Source organism: Monodon monoceros, unplaced genomic scaffold (assembly GCF_005190385.1).
Source record: "Monodon monoceros isolate NGI ecotype Baffin Bay Population unplaced genomic scaffold, NGI_Narwhal_1 Super_Scaffold_2, whole genome shotgun sequence".
NCBI lineage: Eukaryota > Metazoa > Chordata > Mammalia > Artiodactyla > Monodontidae > Monodon > Monodon monoceros.
The window spans coordinates 25245596-25262152 of NW_021703776.1; the positions used below are offsets into that span (position 1 = coordinate 25245596).

Below are 16557 nucleotides of genomic sequence, written 5' to 3' on the forward strand. Positions count from 1 at the left end.
AGGGTGGAAGAAGGAAAACAAGGTCTTAGATTTTATATGATTTTTTTAAACTTCTGCACTTCGACAGTGGTGGCAAAATACACTAAATCCAAAAGTTATCTTTGTTTTGAGAAGAGGGGGATTACTGTTCCTTTTGATTACAACCTTTTCTCCCCGTGACAAAGCATAAATCATGGACACCAGAGAATAAGGTAGACCTCAGGAATCCTGCAAAGACTGAGAAGCTTCCATTCCTCCTCAGGAGGGAAGAGTGGGGTGTTTTTAGCCCTCTCTGGAACCTAAAACGAAAAACATGAGTTGCGTGCCATGGAAAGGAGACAAGGCTAAATCCGAATCATTGGAGGTGCCCCAGGCTGCACCCCTACAAATCTACCATGAGAAACAGCGCAGGGAGCTTTGTGCTCTGCACGCCCTCAATAACGTCTTCCAGGACAGCAATGCCTTCACCCGGGACACGCTGCAAGAGATTTTCCAGAGGTTGTCTCCAAACACCATGGTGATGACCCCCCACAAGAAGAGCATGCTGGGAAATGGGAACTACGATGTGAACGTCATTATGGCAGCACTTCAAACCAAAGACTATGAAGCCGTTTGGTGGGACAAGCTCAAGGATGTCAGAGCCATTGCTCTCACTAACGTTATGGGCTTCATCATGAATCTGCCCTCCAGCCTGTGTTGGGGTCCACTGAAGTTGCCACTCAAAAGGCAGCACTGGATCTGTGTTCGAGAGGTGGGAGGTGCCTATTACAACCTCGACTCCAAACTGAAGACTCCCGAATGGATTGGAGGCAAGGGCAAGCTCAGGAAATTTCTAAAACATCTTTTGCGAGGAAAGAACTGTGAACTCCTGCTGGTGGTACCAGAAGAGGTGGAGGCCCATCAGAGTTGGAGGGCTGATGTGTAACACAGTTCTACCCAGCCTTCCCTCACCTCAAACCCCGAAATCCTCTGTGATGTGCTGTGGCCTCTACAGTGGGTCTGCCCTTGCCACGTCCCCAAACATCTCAACGGGTTTTCCCCCTCAGGTTTGACAGTGCAATAGAACAGACGTGTAGACTGTTACAGAACCAACCAGTGTTACTTGTTCTGGGAAAGGAAAGTGGGAGCTCTGTGTGCTTAGGGCAAGTTATGGAAGACTTGTTTTATTTAAGAGAGGAGAAAGAAAGGTGGGTCTTAGCTTATTTCCCCATTTCTCTGAGGACTTGGCAGAGGCTCTGCTGGAGTTCACTGCTACTCTGACTCACCTGGAGATGTTGCCTTCAATTCCCCTTTCCTGGCAACCAGTGGATCTGAAGACACAGTACAGGCAAAGCCCACGTTGACGGGTTTGAAGGACTTAGAGCAAAAAGGCCTCTTAGGAAACCATCTCCAAAACTGCAGCAGCAGTACAGCATGCTGTCTCCAACACTTAATGCAGCCCTTACCCCATTTTTAAGAGTGGTTTATGGCCATCCTTGGAGTTTTATAAGGAAAAGTTCTCTAATATTCCATGCCGGGTGGTTGAATCCTGCGACAGTCTAGTGTGACAGGGTGAGCTAGATACCTAAGAGGATGTGGCCAAAACCAGGCTGGGGAAGGCATGGGCAGCTTGTCCGCCTCACTCCATCATCATCCCTCCCACTTCACTGCTTTGCATTGGTTTAGGAGGCTTTGGGGCACAAGATAGTCAAAAGGGCAGTTTTTCCAGCTGACCCACTCTGGCAAAAATCAGGAAAAAAATAAGACTGCCTTTGACATCAAATTCTACTGGTTTGAGACAGAGTTGGGCAAGGAAAGTATTGGGAAGATAAGCCTTCAGAAACTTGGAGCAGCTAGAATGGGTAGAAATCCTAGGCTTGGAGTCACTATAGTGACAAGAAGCAGAGCCCTCACATTGGGTGGACATGTGCATTACGCTTTGTCATCTCTCTGTAGCTTCCTTTACAGATCAACTGAGAATAGACCTGCCCCCTACCTCTTTAAATAGTTGTAGGCCACTATTCTCCCCGTAACTTGGGAAAACAAAAGGAGAAGTAAGGGTCATACTACTCCGCCTGTAACCACAGGGGCTGTGGTTTTCTCAGGGCAGGCGGGCAGGTAAGGATGGCCTGTCCAGCCCTCACAGGTCAGTGTTTTCGGCAGGTCTGAGAGCTGCCCCACTGGCGAGACCTCTCCAATAGCAGAGCCAGCCTGGGACTTGCATGTCCAGCTGAGCAAGCTTAACGGGATGAAGCTGAGGCTTTCTCCCCACTGTGACTGCAGTGCATGTGTACACCAGCACTTTTTCTGCACATGTATCTTCAATCCAACAAGGCCATTTTTTATGCTGAGTAACAGAGGCCACCAAGTGGCAACTGCATTACACCCTCTCAGCAAGTGGCCGCATTCTCTTCTGCACCATTTTCTATACCAGACCTGCTTGGCACCACAGGGAGCTCTTCGCCCCTGCACAATGACATTCCAACCACCACCAGCCAAAAGTTACAGCCAACGTTGCTGATTGTCACAAGCAGGACCTTGTGTCCATTGGCACTGTCAGTGATGTAAGCCATTTCCTGGGAGGAGAAGGAAACTCCTCGCCACCAATCTGCTTGGGCCTGTGCAAATGGCACTTCAAAGGAGTCCCCATGCACTTGGAGTCCATGAGCCAGTGAGATATATGCAAAGACGCTTAAACATTTCAGGGCTGGTTTCTCTGTTCATATCCAATTCTGGTGCTTAGGAACAGGGACCTATGCTGATGCCCAAGGGCAAAAAGCCCCACTTCCTTTAGAAAGGGGGCAGTCCTGACCCTGATGCCCAGTAAGGGGCAATCCTAGGCTTTTTGTTTTTCTTGCTTTTATTCCTTTTTGTTGGCCTGGTGCTGGGTTTGTTTACAAAAGATGTATTTTGTTTAACCAAATATTAAAAATGGAAAACACCATACATAAATTTAAAAAAAGAAAGAAAAAATAGACTTTAAAATAAAGAATGTTACAAGAGACAAGGAAGGACACTACATAATGATCAAGGGATCAATCCAAGAAGATATAACAATTATAAATATATATGCACCCAACATAGGAGCACCTCAATATATAAGGCAATTGCTAACAGCTATAAAAGAGGAAATCGAGAGTAACACAATAATAGCGTGGGACTTTAACAACTCACTTACATCACTGGAGATCAAGACAGAAAATTAAAATCAAAACACAAGCTTTAAATGACACAATAGACCAGACAGATTTAACTGATATTTATAGGACATTCCATCCAAAAACAGCAGATTACACTTTCTTCTCAAGTGCACACGGAACATTCTCCAGGATAGATCACATCTTGGGTCACAAACCAAGCCTCAGTAAATTTAAGAAAACTGAAATCATATCAAGCATCTGTTCCGACCACAAAGCTATGAGATTAGAAATCCATTACAGGGAAAAAAACGTAAAAAACACAAACACATGGAGGCTAAACACTACGTTACTAAATAACCAAGAGATCACTGAAGAAATCAAAGAGGAAATCAAAAAATACCTAGAGACAAATGAGAACAAAAACATGATGATCCAAAACCTATGGGATGCAGCGAAAGCAGTTCTAAGACAGAAAGTTATAGCAATACAAGCCTACATCAAGAAACAAGGAAAATCTCAGATAAACAATCTAAGCTTACACCTAAAGGAACTAAAGAAAGAAGAAAAAAACCCAAAGTTAGTAGAAGGAAAGAAACCATACAGATCAGAGCAGAAATAAATGAAACAGAAACAAAGCAAACAATAGCAAATATCAATAAAACTAAAAGCTGGTTCTTTGAGAAGATAAACAAATATCATAAACCTTCAGCCAGACTCATCAAGAAAAAGAGGGAGAGGACTCAAATCAATAAAATTAGAAAAGAAAAGGGAGAAGTTACAACGGACACCACAGAAATACAAAGCATCCTAAGAGACTACTGTACACAACTCTATGCCAATAAAATGGACAACCTGGAAGAAATGGACAAATTCGTAGAAAGGTATAACATTCCAAGAGTGAACCAGGAAGAAATAGAAAATATGAACAGACCGATCACAAGTAAAGAAATTGAAACTGTGCTTAAAAATCTTCCAACAAACAAAAGTCCAGGACCAAATGGCTTTACAGGTGAATTCTATCAAAAATTTAGAGAAAAGCTAACACCCATCTTTCTCAAACTCTTCCAAAAAATTGCAGGGGAAGGAGCACTCCCAAACTCATTCTATTGAGGCCACCATCACCCTGATACCAAAACCAGACAAAGATACTATAAGAAAAGAAAATTACAGACCAATATCACTGATGAGTAGAGACACAAAAATCCTCAACAAAATACTAGCAAACAGAATCCAACAACACATTAAAAGGATCATACACCATGATCAAGTGGGGTTTATCTCAGGGATGCAAAGATTCTTCAATATACACAACTCAAACAATGTGATATATCATATTAACAAACTGTAGACTAAAAACCATATGATCATCTCAATAGATGCAGGAACAGCTTTTAACAAAATTCAACACCCATTTATGATAAAGAAAGTGGGCATAGAGGAAACCTACCTCAACATAATAAAGGGTATATATGACAAACCCACAGCAAACATCATTCTCAATGGTGGAAAACTGAAAGCATTTCCTCTAAGATCAGGAAAAAGACAAGGATGTCCACTCTCACCACTATTATTCAACAGTTTCGGAAGTCCTAGCCACAGCAATCAGAGAAGAGAAAGAAGTTAAATGAATACAGATTAGAAAAGAAGAAGTAAAACTGTCACTGTTTGCAGATGACATTGATACTATATATAGAGAATCCTAAAGATGTCACCAGAAAACTACTAGAGCTAATCTATGAATTTGGTAAAGTAGCAGGATACAAAATCAATGCAAAGAAATCTCTTGCATTCCTATACACTAACAATGAAAGAGCAGAAAGAGAAATTAAGGAAACAATCCCATTCACCATTGCAAAAAAAAGAATAAAATACCTAGGAATAAACTTACCTAAGGTGGTAAAAGACCTGTACTCAGAAAACTATAAGATAATGATGAAAGAAATCAAAGATAATATAAACAGATGGAGAGGTATACAACATTCTTGGATTAGAGGAACCAATATTGTGAAAATGATTATACGACTCAAAGGAATCTACAGATTCAATGCAATCCCCATCAAATTACCAGTGGCATTTTTTACAGAACTAGAACAAAAAAGCTTAAAATTTGTATGGAGACACAAAAGACCCACAATAGCCAAAGCAGTCTTGAGGGAAAGAAACGGACCTGGAGGAATCAGACTCCCTGACTTAAGACTATACTACAGAGCTACAGTAATAAACACAATATGGTACTGGCAAATAAACAGAAATATAGATCAATGGAACAGGATAGAAAGCCCAGAGATAAACCCACGCACCTAGGTCAACTAATCTATGACAAAGGAGGCAAGAATATACAATGGAGAAAAGACAGTCTCTTCAATAAGTGGTGTTGAGAAAACTGGACAGCTACATGTAAAAGAATTAAATTAGAACACTCCCTAACACCATACACAAAAATAAACTCCAGATGGATTAGAGACGTAAACGTAAGACCAGGCACTATAAAACTCTTAGGGGAAAACATAGGAAGAAGACTCTTTGCCATAAATCACAGCAAGTTCTTTTTTGATCCACCTCCTAGAGTAATGGAATAAAAAACAAAAATAAACAAATGGAACCTAATGAAACTTAAAAGCTTTTGCAAAACAAAGGAAACTACAAACAAGACGAAAAGACAACCCTCAGAATGGGAGAAAATATTTGCAAATGAATCAACAGACAAAGGATTAATCTTCTAAATATATAAACAGCTCATGCAGCTCAATATTAAGAAAACAAACAACCCAATCCAAAAACGGGCAGAAGACCTAAATAGACATTTCTCCAAAAAAGACATACAGAAGGCCAAGAAGCACATGAAAAGCTGTTCAACATCACTAATTATTAGAGAAACGCAAATCAAAACTACAATGAGGTATCACCTCACACCAGTTAGAATGGGTATCATCAGAAAATTTACAAACGGCAAATGCTGTAGGGTGTGGAGAAAAGGGAACCCTCTAGCACTGTTGGTGGGAATGTAAATTGATACATTCAATTTGTATGAACATACCAAGTCACTACGGAGAACAGTATGGAGGTTCCTTAAAAAACTAAAAACAGAATTACCATATGATCCAGCAATCCCACTACTGGGAATATACCTAGAGAAAACCATAATTCAAAAAGACACACGCACCCCAATGTTCACTGTAGCACTATTTACAATAGCCAGGTCATGGAAGCAACCTAAATGCCCATCGACGGATGAATGGATAAAGATGTGGTACATATATACAATGGAGTATTACTCAGCCATAAAAAGGAAAGAAATTGGGTGATTTGTAGAGATGTGGATGGATTTAGAGACTCTCATACAGAGTGAACTAAGTCAGAAAGAGAAAAAAAATATTGTATAGTAACGCATACATGTGGAACCTAGAAAAATGGTACTGATGAACCAGTTTGCAGGGCAGAAATAGAGACACAGATGTAGAGAACAAACGTATAGACACCAAAGGGGGAAAGTGGCGGGGAGTGAGTGGGATGAACTGAGACATTGGGATTGACATATATACACTAATATGTATAAAATAGATAACAAATAAGAACCTGCTGTATAAAAAAATAAATAAAACTCAAAAATTAAAAAAAATAAAATTAAAAAGAATTTCTTCCCTTCTCATAGACCTATTTATATGAATGAATGAATGATTTCCACGCTTATATCTATAAATACAAAAAAGAGGAATAAAACCTACCTTGAACCAAAAAATAAAAAACAGAACCTACTGGTTATACAGAGGAAAACCCTATCAGGGCACTTGCTCCAGTGGTAAACAATTCTGAAGTTGGTCAGAGGTGGGGAATCGTCTCCCATGCAGCCGGCAGCACCCCCGCAAGGAGCATTCTTATAGCAAAGCTGGGGGACCATGCCGAGGCATCTCTCAGTAAATGTGAGCTGAGCCCCAGGCCAGCTGCTGCTGAACTTTTACCCTTCCCAGGTAAAACACCTGAATGTGTGCAAGGACTTGAAAGCCTAGAGGAAGGGGCTTGCAGTCACACCAGCGACAGCACGCAGGCCCGAGATGGTGTCTGAAGGGCAGCTAGGATGGTCCTGGACCCGGACGCTCTTCTGGAAGCTTTCCATTTCCCTACCTGAGTTACCCCTCCTGTCCCAGCCCCCACTACTTTTTTCCTTCCTCACCTCTGCCCGGGGAGAAATTCCAACGGCAGGTATGGGTGACACATCCTCCTCTTTAGCAGGTGGCAGCCTGGAAACTCCTGCAGAAAGTCCAGCAGAGCCCCACTCACACCGGGCCACCCACAGAGCCGTGGGCCCTACTCCCTACCACCAGCCCAGCCCCGACACTGCTGACGGGGCAGAGAAAATGGCGTCAAGCACAGCTGCAGTGTCTCTTGCTGCCTGGAGTGGTATTTATATTGACCTCAACCCAGGCACACCTGGGGAGGGTTCGCAGGCCGGGTCGGGCTGCCCAGTTCAGCGAATCCTCACCCATCAGGGGCTCATAGTTGCAGAAAATGGGCCTTGCTGCACCCGCCAGGTCCAAGGAACAGGTGTAGGATATTTAGAGACAGGGTAGACAAGGAACTGCAGCTCTGGCTTGTTTTCTAATCTTTTTATATGGTTCATGAGTGGGAGACAACTTCAAGAAGACCCTCTCCTAATGGAACCCAGGAGTCAGGGAGAGGAGGGGTGGTGGGTGGAGAGAGAGGCCTGGCGTTCCGGCTGCAGTGGAAGCCTCTGGAAGACCAGGTGGAGGGAGGCCGCACAGACTGTAGATCAGGGTCACAGACCTGTCGGAGCTGCTGTTTATTAGTTCAAGTCCTGCCCTGAGGTGCTCTGTGTCAGCTCTGAGTGACAGGTGAGCTGGGGGTGCTCTGCAATGAGGGCTATGTGCACGGTTCCTGTGTGCCCAGCCCTGCCGGGGTACCTGCCCAAGGGAACTCCGTATCCTGGGAGGGCCCTGCCCATGAGATCCCCGTGGGCTGCTGGGTACGTGCCCAGGCGAGCTCCATATCCTGGGAGGGGCCTGACCACGAGAGCCCCGTGGGCTGCTGGGTACCTGGTAAAGGATGTCAGGATAGTCAGTGAAGCCACTGAGGATATACATCCAGTAGTTCCTAATTTCTACATCCTGCTGGTCATCCTACCATCCACCAGGACCTAGTATTCTGTATTAGACTTAAAAAATGCCTTCTTCTGTATTCCATTAGTCCCAGAGTCCCAAAAAATTTTGGATTTGAGTGGCAGGACTCAACATACAAGGAAAACAATACTGCTGGACCATCCTGCCCCAAGGGTTCAAAAATTCCCCCACCATCTTTGGGGGAAACTTCAGCTAAAGACCTAAAAGATCTACCTCTGGAGAAAGGAAACTTCAATATGCAGACAACATTCTGATCGCCAGCCCTACTAAGGAGGCCTCTGAATTACCTAGCCAATAAAAGATAGAAGGTGTCCAAGTAAAAGCCTCAAATATCACAGACTAAGGTGACCTGCCTGGGCTTCATTCTCACAGAAGGTCGGAGAAGCCCATCCCAGGAAAGGGAAGAAGCCACTTGCAGCCTTACCCCTTCTAAAACTAGAAGACAGCTTAGGGGTTCCTGGGGAGGCCGGGGATTGCTGCATCTGGATCCCTAACTACAGTCTAATAGCTGGGCCTCTATAGGAAACACTGAAAGGAAAAGATGATGATCCTTTCGAATAGAATCCAGAAGCGGCCTTTCAAGAATGGAAAGAGCAGTCAGTTCAGACCCTTGCCCTGGAACTCCCTAATTTAGCTAAACCCTTTGACCTTTACATTCCCATAGAAGGTGAATCGCCCTTGGAGTATTAGTGCAAAAACTGGGACCATTTGAAATGGAACAACGCAAGAATGCCCTCCAGGGAGGAGAAACTACGGTCACCAAGGGCTTGGCCCACCGCGCCATCCGGCCAGGATACTGGGGGTATCTAAAAACCTGGAAATCAGCAGCCCGCAAGGCCAGCTCCCTCCTAAGGGAAAAGGACCCCCGTGGTGATCCTAACCACCCACCATTCCCTGAAGTTGCAGGGGTCGCTCCGTGGGCACACTGACCTCGAGTGAGGAGGCCCTCCAACTCCAACCTCCAGAGAGACAACCTGGGGCAACGGGCCCCCATGACGACACGTGTGACCATCACTTGACCTGGAGCTTCTCTCAGAAAACAACACGAGTGTGCCCCAAAAGAGCAGACTGCTGCTTGCAGGACTTATTGCACCCAGAGGGGAGCTAATAAGCTTGGCGGGGGAACCGTATATCACGCTGTCACCATAGAAAAGCCTACAGACACCGCGGTGACGGCGGCCAATAAGACCTGCTGGACTCCTGGCTACTTCAAAAGGCCATTGACTCAGTGGCCGTCATGGTCCTGGATCACCACCGGCCCTGGACTGTCTGGGAGTTGAACGGGCTGGGCTCTGACACCTGGTGCTGTTTGTACGTTAATCCAGGGGCCTAATTGAAGAAAGCGCAGACTACAGGTCAGAGCATCTAGGCTGGCAGAAACCGTCAGCCTAAGTTGGCCGAACAAATGTGGGGCGGGGTAAAACCGGCCCCCCCAGCGTCTCTGCGCATCTCTTTCCTGGACCCTTAAAGGTCCTTAGAATCTATAACACTTCCAATGCTGGTGCTCAGGCGGATGAGCAGTGAGGCAGGAGGCCTGGGGACAATCAACCTCACCTGGAGGCTGCTGGGGAGAAGTTCTGCCCCTCCCCCCGGGTATGAGGGCTCCCAACTCAGCACGAAGCATTTACAGAAGAGGGGTCTGCACCCTCAGCACCCCAACAATGAGGAACGGGACAAAAGGCAGAGGAGGGGTTTGTCACCAGCAAAGCCCATGAAAAAGTCCTGGGAGATAAAAATAGAATCTGGGCAATAAAATAAAGTCTAACCTTTTTCTCCTTTGTGCTTTGTCTAATTTCACTTGCTCCTAGCTTTCCACATGCAGAGGTCCCACACCCGGCACTTCAGACCCGATTTCCTAGTGCAGAATGGCTGGGCCGACACCTCAGCTCGCGGGACCCGGTGCAGACTCCGCGACGTAGAGCCTGATCTGCAGCCAACCCGGCCCTCGAGAGCTCCGCCTCCTCCCTCCCGCTGACGCTAACGGGATCCCTACACAGCAGCTCCGCCCACAGCCTGCGGGGGAGGACACGCTCTCACCTCTCCATTCTCTGATTAAAGTATCAAGCTTTCCGGGCTTCCCTGGTGGCGCAGTGGTTGGGAGTCTGCCTGCTGATGCAGGGGACGTGGATTCGTGCTCCGGTCCGCGAAAATCCCACATATCGCGGAGCGGCTGGGCCCGTGAGCCATGGCCGCTGAGCCTGCGCGTCTGGAACCTGTGCTCCGCAACGGAAGAGGCCACAGCGGTGAGAGACCCGCGTACCGCAAAAATAACAGTAATAAAGTTTTCCTTTGCTTCTGAACCAAACTCAGTCTTGTTCTGTTGGCTCCAATGACAGTGGGCAGGGGGACCCTTGTTGGGACCCATTCTGGAGGATCAGTGACAGAATTTGAGAACATTGTAACTTCAGTGAACAGATGTGTGAGCCAAACTGTAATTAACATAGAACAGTGTATAAGGCTCAGGTAAAATAAGATGTTTCTAACACTTCCACTTGATTTTTCCATCACTTTATTATAAGCAAGTTCAGTGAAGGGCTTTCGTCTTATTTGTCAGGTCAAGTTTAGAGAAACTAAGTGATTTTTTTCCAAGGATGTACATCTAATAATCTGGGCTGAAGCTTCAATCTTCTTTTGAACAATTTTCTATTGAAAATGACACCCCTCTTTCAGCTCCCCCATTTCTGAGGAATATAAAATCTTACAACTTATTGTTACCAAATGGGAAAGGTGGGGGGAGGAATAAATTAAGAGTTTGGGATTAACATATACACACTGCTATGTATAAAATAGATAATAAACAAGGACCTACTGTATAGCACAGGGAACTACACACAACGTTTTGTAATAACCTATAAGAGGAAAGAATCTGAAAATGAATAGATATCTATATGTACATCATCTATAAACGCCAGATAAAATGGAACCTAAGGGAGGCCAATGATGACCGCTTCTGACACTCAAGACTTCAATCATCTAAATCTTGGACTCTGCCTACTGTCCAAGGCCCTTCATGAACATGCAAGTACCCGTAGCTTAAAACATCCCCAGTTTTAGGGTTCGGGGAGACACTACTTTGGAAAGGTCCCTGGTGTTCCCCTTACTTGGAGGGGACCCTTCCTACACCTAAAACACGCCTGTCACACCCAGAGGATGGTACACCGTCTGATAGGGAAGAGTTTGGAAAAGGCACCTCATCTCCTCATCTCCAGGTGCTCGGGTTTCCCCTGCAGCCTCTTTCCTAAAAATCTCCCCACTTGGGGAAGTCAGCACCTTCAACACCCTGTTTCACACAGTTTGGAAGTTGTCTGGAGGATGAAGCGGAAGAGGGGGAACCAATGAGAGACAAGCCCTAGGTGTTTGGACAGGCACATGTCACGCTAATTTCCAATCAGGAAGAGAAACTGACCAAAGGCTCACTTTACCCCTGGAACCGGAATAGGGCTTGAAGCAATCCTACTGTTTTGTGGCCCGTTCCCAAAAATACAAGTTGAAAAATGGAGCTCAGGGGCACTGCAATTCACAAAACATCGAAAAATGTCTTGAGGTAAGTCATCGAAAAGGACTTGTAATCAAGGCACAATTGCAGGAAAGGGATTTCAAGAGGTAGAATGGACTCGTCATTAAAGCACATGAAAATCGGCTGAACTTTGCCAATGTTGCAGTTGGCCAAAAAGGGCGTATGCATTTGTCCTGAATATATTCAGGACAAACGCATACGCCCTTTTTGGCCAACCAAACAAGAAGGCAATGCAAATTAACAAGCAGGCAATGCAAATTAACACTACAAAGAGGTATCACTTCGCATCATTCAGAAGGGCCATCCTCACAAAGTGTAAAACCAGAAATGCAGGACAGGGGGTGGAGAAAAGGGAGCCCTGTTACGCTGATGGTGGGAATGTAAATTGCCAAGGCTATTCTGGAGAAGTGTATTGTGTTTCCTTAAAAGTCTAAAAAACAGAGCTACAGAGCAAACGACACTTCTGCTCATGGGCATATTTCTTTTTTTTTTTTTTTTTTTTTTTTTTGCGGTACGCGGGCCTCTCACTGTTGTGGCCTCCCCTGTTGCGGAGCACAGGCTCCAGATGCACAGGCTTAGAGGCCATGGCTCACGGGCCCAGCAGCTCCGCGGCATGTGGGATCTTCCCGGACAGGGGCACGAACCCGCGTCCCCTGCATCGGCAGGCGGACTCTCAACCACTGCGCCACCAGGGAAGCCCGTGGGCATATTTCTTGGGAAATTAAAAATCGACAGGACACAGGCACCCCAACCTTTAGTGCTGCTCTGTTTACAAGAGCCTCGGCTTGCACACAACGTAAATGACCTTGGAAGGAAAAAATGGATTAAGAATATGTGGTACTGGGCTTCTCTGGTGGCGCAGTGGTTGGGAGTCTGCCTGCTGATGCAGGGGGAGTGGGTTCGTGCCCCGGTCCAGGAGGATCCCACATGCTGTGGAGCGGCTGGGCCCGTGAGCCATGGCCACTGAGCCTGTGCATCTGGAGCCTGTGCTCTGCAACAGGAGAGGCCACAACAGTGAGAGGCCCGTGTACAGCAAAAAAAAAAAAAAAAAAAGAATATGTGGTACTTATGTAAAATGGAATATTACTCAGCCATGAAATGAATGAAAGAAGGCCAGTTTCAGCAACTCGGGTGGACTTAGGTAAGATCATTCTAAGTGACATAAGTCAGACAGTAAAAGAGACTTATCATAAGATATCACTTATAGTTGGAATCTAAAAATGGCTACACATGAACTAAATGACAAAACAGAAACAGAGTCACACATTTAGAAAACACACTTATGGCTCCTAAAGCGGAAAGGTGGGGTGGTGTGAGGCATAAATCAGGAGGTTGAAATTAGCACAGATACCATTCCATAGACCAGATAGGTAATCAACAAGGCCTACTCTATAGCTCAAAGCACTTTAGTCAGCACACTCTAGTCACTGGAAAAGAATATATAAGACTGGTAAGAATCTGAAAAAGAATTTATTGATGTCTCTCTGTAAGTGAATCAAGTGGATGTACAGAAGGAAGAAACACAGCATTGAAAATCAGCTATACCCCATTATTAAAATTAATTAGAAAAGAAAAAAGTGAGACAGTGAGAGGGAGAGAAATTCTTACAAAATTCGTTCAGGAGTTGTGATGCAACCTGGATTGACCACATCTAGACCCACAGAAGAAACAGCCAGAACAAAGGTTCAAGGATAGTGTCCCCAGCATGTTAGAAAGCTTGCAAGAAAGGCAGTGTTGCCGGAGCACAGTTAGCAAAGGAGAGAACAGTGAATGGAGAAGTGATTTCTTCACTTGTTTCCTTCTAGAGTTTAACAGTAACTTATTTGATCAGACTTTTCTTTTTAAAAAATCACTTCCTTGAATAACAATAGCCAAATAAATATAGGAATTGGTTTTTTGTTTGTTTTTTGTTTGTTTGTTTTGCAGTATGCGGGCCTCTCACTGTTGTGGCCTCTCCCGTTGTGGAGCACAGGCTCCGGACGCGCAGGCTCAGTGGCCATGGCTCACGGGCCCAGCCGCTCCATGGCATGTGGGATCTTCCCAGACCAGGGCACGAACCTGTGTCCCCTGCATCGGTAGGTGGACTCTGAACCACTGCGCCACCAGGGAAGCCCAGGAATTGTTTTGATATTTCTTATTCTTCATAATAATGCTAATAGTGAATTGCATTTATATTATTAAATATATTATTCCATGATAAATGTATCTCACTGGGAGTTATAAAAGGTAAATGGACAGGACCCAATTTATATATGCTGCCTTAAGTGAGAGAGTCACTTCAGTTTTAAGGACATACATGGACTGAAAGTGAAGGGATGGAAAAAGGCATTCCATGCAAATGGAAACCAAAAGAAAGCTGAGGTAATATATAATACAAGATAGACTTTAAGAAAAAGATTGTAATAAGAGACAAAGAAGGTCATTATATAATTATAAAGCAGTCAATCCAACAAGAGAATGTAACATTTGTAAATATTTATGCACCCCAAAAAAGAGCACCTAAATATATAATATTCATGACACAAAGGGGAAAAAAACGCAGCAATACAGTAATAGTAAGGGACTTCAACACCCCACTTTCGTCAATGGACAGATATAGAATATCAAACAGAAAATCAACAAGAAAACATTAGACTTAAACAATATGTTAGACCAGATGGACTTAACATGCATTTACATAACATCCATTCAAAAGCAATAGAATACACATACTTCTCATTTACACATGGAACATTCTCCAGTATAGATCATGTATTAGACCACAAAACACATCTTAAATTTAAGACGATTGAAATCATATCAAGTATCTTTTCCAACAACAGTGGTGTGAAACTAGAAATCAATTACAAGAAGAAAGCTGGAAAATTCACAAATATGTGGAGATTAAATAGCATGCTACTGAACAACCAGTGGGTTGAAAAGAAATTAAAAAAAAATCTTGAGACAAATGAAAATGGTAATACAATATACCAAAACTTACTGGATAGAGTAGTAGCAGTTTTAAGAGGGAAATGTATGAGGATAAACACCTACTTGAAGAAAAAAGAAAATATCAAACAACCTAACTTTGTACCTAAAGGAACTAGAAAAAGGAGAAACTAAGACAAAAGTTAGTAGAAGGAAGAAAATAACAAAGGTCAGAGTAGAAATAAATGAAATCGAGACTAAAAAGGCAACAGAAAAGATCAGTGAAACTAAGAGCTGGTTCTTTGAAAAGATAAACAAAATAGATCATTAGCCAGACTCATTAAGAAAAGAAGAGAGAGGACTCAAATAAATAAAGTCAGAAATGAAAAAGATGTTACAATTCATACCTCAGAAATACAAAGGATCATAAGAGTCTACTATAAAAATTATATGCTAACAAATTGGACTATCTGCAAGAAATGGATAAATTCCTAGAAACATAGAACGTACCAAGACTGAATCATGAATTAACAGAAAATCTGAACAGACCAATTATTAGTAAGGAGATTGAATCAATAATCAAACCTACCAACAAACAGTAGTCCTCACCCAGATGGCTTCACTGGTGAATTCTACCAAACATTTAAAGAATAATTAATACCAATCTTTCTCAAACTCTCCCAAAAAAGAGAACAGGAGGTAACACTTCCAAACTCATTCTATGATACCACCATTACCCTGATACCAAAACCAGACAAGGACACTACAAGGAAAGAAATTTACAGGCCAATATCCCTGATGAAGATGGATGCAAACATTCTGAACAAAATATTAGCAAACTAAGTCAACAATACATTAAAAAGACCATACACCATGATCAAGTAGGATTTATTCCAGGGATTCAAGGATGGTTCACTATCTGCAAATCAATGTTATAAACCACATTAACAAAATGAAGGGTAAGAATCATATGATCATTTTAATAGACACAGAAAAAGTATTTGACAAAATTCAACATTTATTTATGAAAAAACTCTCAAAAAGGTGGGTATAAAGGGAACATATGTTAACGTAATAAAGGCCATATGCGACAAGCCTGCAGCTAATATCATATTCAACAGCGAAAAACGTAAAGTTTTTTCTCTAAGATCAGGAATAAGACAAGGATGCCCAGTCTTGTCACATTTATTCGGTATAGGTTTGGAAGGACAGAAAGAAGAAATAAAACTGTTTCTATTTGCAGATGATGTGACATTATATATAGAAAACCTTAAAGACTCCACCAGAAAAAGTTAGAACTAATCAATGAATTCAGTAAGTTGCAGGATACAAAATCAATACATAAAAATCAGTTGCATTTTTATATGCTAATAACAAGTTATTATGAAGAGAAATTAAGAAACAATCCATTGACAATTACATCAAAATGAATAAAATAGCTAGGAATAAACTTAACCAATGAGGTGAAAGATCTGTACACTGAAACCTATAAGCCACTGATGAAAGAAATAGAAGACACAAACAAATGGAAAAATATTCCAGGTTCATGGATTGGAAGAATAGATATTAAAATGTCCATACTATCCAAATCAATCTACAGATTCAATGCAATTCCTATCAAAATACCAATGGCATTTTTCACAGAACTAGAATAAATAATCCTAAAATTTATATAAAACCACAAAGACCTGGAATAGCCAAAACAATCTTAAGAAAGAAGAACAAAAAAAAAAAAAGAAAGAAAGAAGAACAAAGCTGGAGGCAACATGCTTCTTGTTTTCAAACTGTATTACAAAGCTACAGTAACTGAAACAGTATGGTACTGGCACAGAAATGGAAACATAGATCAATGGAACAGAATCAAAAGCCCAAAAGTAAACTCTCATATGTATGGTCAATT

At 43.0% G+C, this 16557-nt stretch overlaps 1 pseudogene; it reads left to right on the top strand.

Moving 5' to 3' along the window:
• Nucleotides 1-292: 292 nt before the first annotated feature.
• Nucleotides 293-904, top strand: LOC114901279 (annotated as a pseudogene).
• Nucleotides 905-16557: the final 15653 nt, after the last annotated feature.